Here is a 6,025-nt window from a genome sequence, read left to right as displayed (position 1 = left end):
GGTCATATTCGTTGTCTGGCTTAGTCATGCTTCTCGCCATAAGACATTACCAAGTTAACGATTGCACTCGTCAAGTTATACGAACGATCACGTGATCAAATTTTCTTTCCCGTTCTCTCGTCACAACAATTCAGAACGAAGATGGAGAGCCTTCCTTTCACGTTAGAAGATGAAAACGGTTAGGAATAATTGTGCTTTACTATTTATCATTTTGCGACAATAATAAAATATATTGCAGACATTGCAATTTGATTCTCTTTTTTTTTTATTCGCAGGTGTAAATCGTTGACATTGCACTTTGGTAAAAATCGGACAAAAATGACGACTTTGGAGATTTAAAAAATGACTTTGATGACAATTAGATAGTGTAACTTAAAAAATTATTATGAATAATTTATAAATCCCTTATTTGTGGGCCGATTTTGTCATTTGTGGTATCAATTTTATTGTAATAGAGAGATAGGAACTTCCGAGTTATTTTTTTTCTGATGCGAAATTATTACTTTGTTAATTTAGTACCAAGAAAAATGTTTGGTAAATAAAAATGCTACCTTCTTTGATCTACCGCCACCGTCTTTTTTCGTGTAGAATTGTGAGTCGAGCGTCCGAAGTCTTCGACCGATCACAGGCTCTCTAACCGGCCGGCCGAAACAAAGACTCTGCTCGCCTTCCATGTATTGTATGCAAAAAGTGTAACACCTTTTTGAGTAGGCTTAATAGCTAAAATCTAAAAGTAAAAAATATAGTTCTGAGGAATTTGAAAGTCACATTGCTGAAATCAGCTTGAAAAAAAGAAGAACAGTGGTTCTTATTTCAGAAAAAATCGGTTGAAAACCAACTGCTTACGAATAAATTTGATTTTAAAAACTATCCCATGACCGTCTTCTAATGCTTCAGCGAAGACGCAATGCATAGTTGACATTTGTTGACATGTGAGGACGACTAATCGTTGAAGGGTCATGTGCCTAATGGCTAAAATCTAAAAGTAAAAAATATAGTTGTGAGGAATTTGAAATTCACCTTGCTGAAATAAGCTTGAAAAATGAGGAACATTGGTCTCTATTTCAGAAAAATCGTTTGAAAACCAACTGTTTTACGAATAAATTTGATTTTAAAAATTGCATTTGTATATTTTAGCTTTTTAAAGCAACTTGTTTATTTATCGGCTGATTTTCTTGATTTTTATATTTTTTTTTACATCTCAATGAGACGAAAACGTTGATGTACTCGTTTGATTCAAAATAATTTAAAACACAAATTTCGTTTTTAGATTACGAGTCCAGCCTTACTAATTAATTCATGAGCGTTGAGACAGTGACGTAAACATTTCATACGAAACCGTGGTCCAAGCCATATGGCTTTTGGTGTTACACAACCACTCATTTTCGGTCAACCGTGTCCTTTGAAGGTGTAACGCAAGATCTCTCTCTCTCTCTCTCTCTCTCTCTCTCTCTCTATCTATCTATCTATCTATCTATCTCTCTCTCTCTCTCTCTCTCTCTCTCTCTCTCTCTCTCTCTCTCTATCCCCTAGGCGGGGTCTTTGACCTCACATGGTGGGCAGGTCACTTACTATCTTCTATCCCGCTATATCTGTTTTCTGAGTTGATTTCTCTCTGTGTCTTGGAATGATGTCTTGGAACTTGATTTAGTCTGGACCCTTTCCAAAGTGCTTGGCTAAGAGGGAATCAGTCAAATGTATAGAGAGAACGAAATTGACGTCACTCAGTTTTGTTATTGTCTTTCGTCTGCCATTTGGATAATTCTCACTACATTCTACCAATCAGACTATAAACGTTCAAGCTTACACATAGTTTTGTGTGTTGGTATGTTATATCCGGCTGGCGGATGTTATGAGTAAATTAGCTAAGCGTATTGTGTTATTTTTCGGAGGTGATTCTTTTTTCCGTGTAAATCATCTCTCTTTCTCTTATGTAATGTTGTTCATATATATATATATATATATATATATATATATATATATATATATATATATATATATATATATATATCCATACCTATATTTATTCTGAATGAAAGTGTAGTTTAAGGTGATCTCAAACTAATTGCACTATGACTATGTTCATGGAAGATGCATCTGTTCCCTATTTGAACTATTCCCCTTAGTCTTACTTTTTTTCGTGTGCTTTCAGTCGGAAATCTAGAATGTTTAAACTGTCCCATTTTCTATGAAAGTGTCGCTTAAGCGCAGTAAAACATATAAAAACAACAAAACAAACATCTCCTTCTCTCTATCTTTGTCTGGTGGGCTGGATCTCACTTTTGCTGTGTCTTCTATCCCACGTCATTTTCCAGGGTTGCTTTCTGTCTTTTTCAAACCACTGTGACCAGTCCTCACAAACAGGGAAGGTTTCCCGGTCCGGCAGGCATATACTCAAGGTAGTTAAGGCTTAGAAGCATCAGACATCTGCCACAGCACTAATGGCTGTGCCGACCCATGTCTTAATTAAATGATTTGCTGTGCCACACGTGTTGCTTTTACCTGTATACCAAAATAATAATAATAAAGTAATTTAATTGTTCAAAACGTGTCGAAAACTCGGGAGCTGAAGCAGACTAACCATTTATTATAAGTAATGGTACTGTATTTAGTCCTCTTTTAATTGCCCAAAGACTTTTTTTTTCCACTTTGCGCAAAGTGACTTGAAGATTATAAAAACAAAACAATCATCCTATATTTTTGCCAACATCAGATGGAATTGATCAACCCTGTGATTGCATGCCGATTTGGGATCCATTGAAAGGTATGTGGAGCAGGGGTGGTTGTAAGTTGATATGATGACTGATTATAAATAAATAATCCTACTTCGAGAAGCGTATGTGATACATTGTCACGGCAATGAATTTGTGCAACCGAAAAGTATTGTGTTGTCAGGTCTGACTGTTACATTACGCCAAACTTAACATTCGTTTTTATGGACATTGTATTTATTGCAATATTCATATTATGCCCGCCAACGTCCGAGGCATGCTCTATGCTGTGAAACAAAGTCAAGCGATATTGAGAGTAGTCGATGGCAGGATGGGTGGTACATAATAATGCCCGTTCTGAGACGAGCCACTTCACCCCATTAAAGCACTCGACTCAGGTGCGAATTAAGTCCTGGCTATAGATAGTATGCAGATGACGTCACTCAGGCCTTTGTTATTGTTTTTGCCATCCGCGTTTGTGAATTGTTCTCACTAAACTGTATTAACCAGACTATAAAAGTTCATGGTTACACCGAGTTTGTGTGTTGGTCCGTTATACTTCCGGATGGCAATGTTGTGAACTCCTTGGCCAAGCGCATTCTATCTATATGCAGTTACTTACACATTGCAAAAGTGTTATTACTTTTAAAAGTCGACTTATAGTATACTGTCAAATGTGGAAATTTAGTTACGGCGATGTGCATGGGGAATTATGGAGTATGAAGTGCACTGAGCGCGATGTAACGATAAATGAAAATATGAAATGTACATTTGGTTTCGAGCACCAGTCGTCGGGATCCAGTATATAATGTACTGCTGTTCCATATGACCCGAGTCAGATGACAAGTCAGGAATCTATTTTTAAATAAAAATAAGGGTTGGGGTCAAATTGTTTCTTACAGGCCATGTTAAAGTTTTGCCAACGAGCACATAAATCTCAACATTATAAGACTATTCCTTAGAGAGGAAATTGTAAACATGTAAATTAAATAATGGGGATTACATCACCCTTTACTCAAATTATTGTTTATAAAATCTGCTGGCGCCTAACTATGGGTCATTTGATGTTGTGAATTGTCATCTGGCCGCCTTGTTGCCAGATTCATTTGCACGCACCTACAGACTGGGCCGGATTTGATATTTGATGATTCAAAAGATTAGTCTCGATCTATGTTAAATTCCAGAATACAGTAGTATAATAATTATTTGTAATAGCCTTTATTTCCCCGCAAATAATGCGAATTCTCCACCGGTGCTGCTAAATACACAAAACGTATACCAATACACAAAACGTATACGTACAGTAAACAGTTTATTTCGTTATGAGTCATGATCAGACCCTCACACTCATTCACCAATTTTAAAGGACCCTAGCCACTTACCTCACACTCATTCACTAATCTTAAGGGACGCTGGCCACTTACCACACTCATTCACTAATCTTAAGGGACGCTGGCCACTTACCACATACTCATTCACTAATTTAAGTTCAAGGTACGCTAGCCGCTTACCTCACACTCATTCGCTAATTTAAGGGATTATTACGCAAGCCGCTTAAATCGAAGCTTGATCTTTTAACATAGTTATGCCTTTTAGTTTATACTGCTCGTGTCTGCAATAAAGCAATTTGTTGGTGGTGTGTTATGGTAGTTTATGATTTGTGTTTTTGATTTGGGGGGGAGGTGGGGGCGGGGGAGGGGGGTGTTAGATTGTGTTTGTTGTTTTATATATTTTTTGACGTACCATGGGCACAGCATTGTGTTGTTTTATTCTCGTTTCCTTTTTTTAAATTTTGTTTATTTTTTTGTTTATTTATTTAAATGGCGGGGAGGGAGGAGAGAGAGAGAGAGAGAGAGAGAGAGAGAGAGAGAGAGAGAGAGAGAGAGAGAGAGAGAGAGAATTCATATATTGAGATTTGTGGGTGGTCTCTCTGGAATGCTCTTTGGGCTCGCTCTGACTCTGAGGTGTACTTTTTTTGGTAGGTCTAACAACCCAAATTGTTATGGGCTCATCGTTGTCATGGAAATATACTCTAGAAATAACGTATAATATTGTCCATTACAACAGTGTTAATTAATACAAGCCCATAGTTTTGTTCGGTTATCAGACCTGCAAATAAGTGCGCGTAAACCAATCCAACTCCTTGTTTGAAACTGCGCCACTGTCTTCCTCTGTCTTAGAATCTTGTTAGCGCAGCAAAATTTCGAGATCGATTGGTTTTTCCCGGGCACTACGTGACAAGTGGGGCCCATTGTCGGTAAGAAAAGAATCAATTGATTGGGGGGGGGGGGTTATTTGTGGAAGGAAATTAAGACATATCCAAGGCGAAACGATAACGGGGAAATCCAAAAAGTCTACATTGTCTGTTTTCATTTATTAAATTGAAGCTTACATTCGACTTCACATTGTTATTTATAACAACGATGAGAAACAAAAACAAAACATTTAACAACATTAAAAACAAAAGAACCCCCTAAAAAAAAACCCAATAAAAGTGATAGATGAATAAATTAAAAAGTATGGATCACCGTGGAATTCGAATTGGGCACTGTGGAATGGGGATAACCATATTATTATGATAAAGCAGGAATTGTCGGAACTAAGTCTTGTAATTACGTCCGAAGTGGATTAATGTAAATCCGGATAAACAGGTGTAAAGATCTTATCTATCGAGTCACTAGTCAGGTGAATGGCATTGAATAGTCTGTTAGCCAAGTATTATGGTTTTTTAAATAAATATTTTCGATGCTATTATGTTCATTTTTACACTATGCAGCTATGTGAATAACATATCCTTTCCGGACGTAATCCTCAACACGGGGTGTCCTGAACGTCTTCTGACAATGACTAGATAAAACTGTATAACGCTTGATCAAATACCCAAACAAACATTGCAATATGTACTTGCAGAACCCATCAACGAGAATATAATAGACGAGCATTGATACTATTCACCAGCAGCATCAGGATACCGATACCCCAGGGGTTGGGGGGGGGTGGGTCAGTAATTGCCTCAGTCATGGTCATGCCTCAGTTTCATTACTCACTAGCTCACCCACTCAAACTCTCTCCAGGCCTGCTGGCACTTGAGGCGATCCAAGGGTTCTCCACCTGGTCCTATCAGCTGCTATCTCTCTATCTGATCTGCTTTAGGTCCCTCTCCAGGTCTCCCCGCAGAGCCTTCCTTGTCAGTATTTCTCGGTCTGCGATAGACATGCACCAACCATTGCCACTGAGAAATCCCCATTACTCTTTATTGTCTATAATATTATGTAACAGGCGCTAATAATGTAAGAAATCAAGAGATAAAAATC

The 6,025-nt window shown here is 37.7% G+C and overlaps 1 protein-coding gene across 26 annotated transcripts in view; it reads left to right on the top strand.

Annotated features, from left to right (window-relative positions):
* LOC144965237 (tropomyosin-2) overlaps positions 1–6,025 on the top strand; it is a 68,693-nt gene that overhangs the window by 25,160 nt on the left and 37,508 nt on the right. The window lies entirely within an intron of this gene.

The sequence above is a fragment of the Berghia stephanieae genome, chromosome 2, assembly GCF_034508935.2.
Source record: "Berghia stephanieae isolate SIO BIC M18660-M18661 chromosome 2, UCSD_Bste_1.3, whole genome shotgun sequence".
Taxonomy (NCBI): Eukaryota; Metazoa; Mollusca; class Gastropoda; order Nudibranchia; family Aeolidiidae; genus Berghia; species Berghia stephanieae.
Note: the sequence above shows the minus strand (reverse complement) of the source record. Positions and strands in the feature narration are given on the sequence as shown.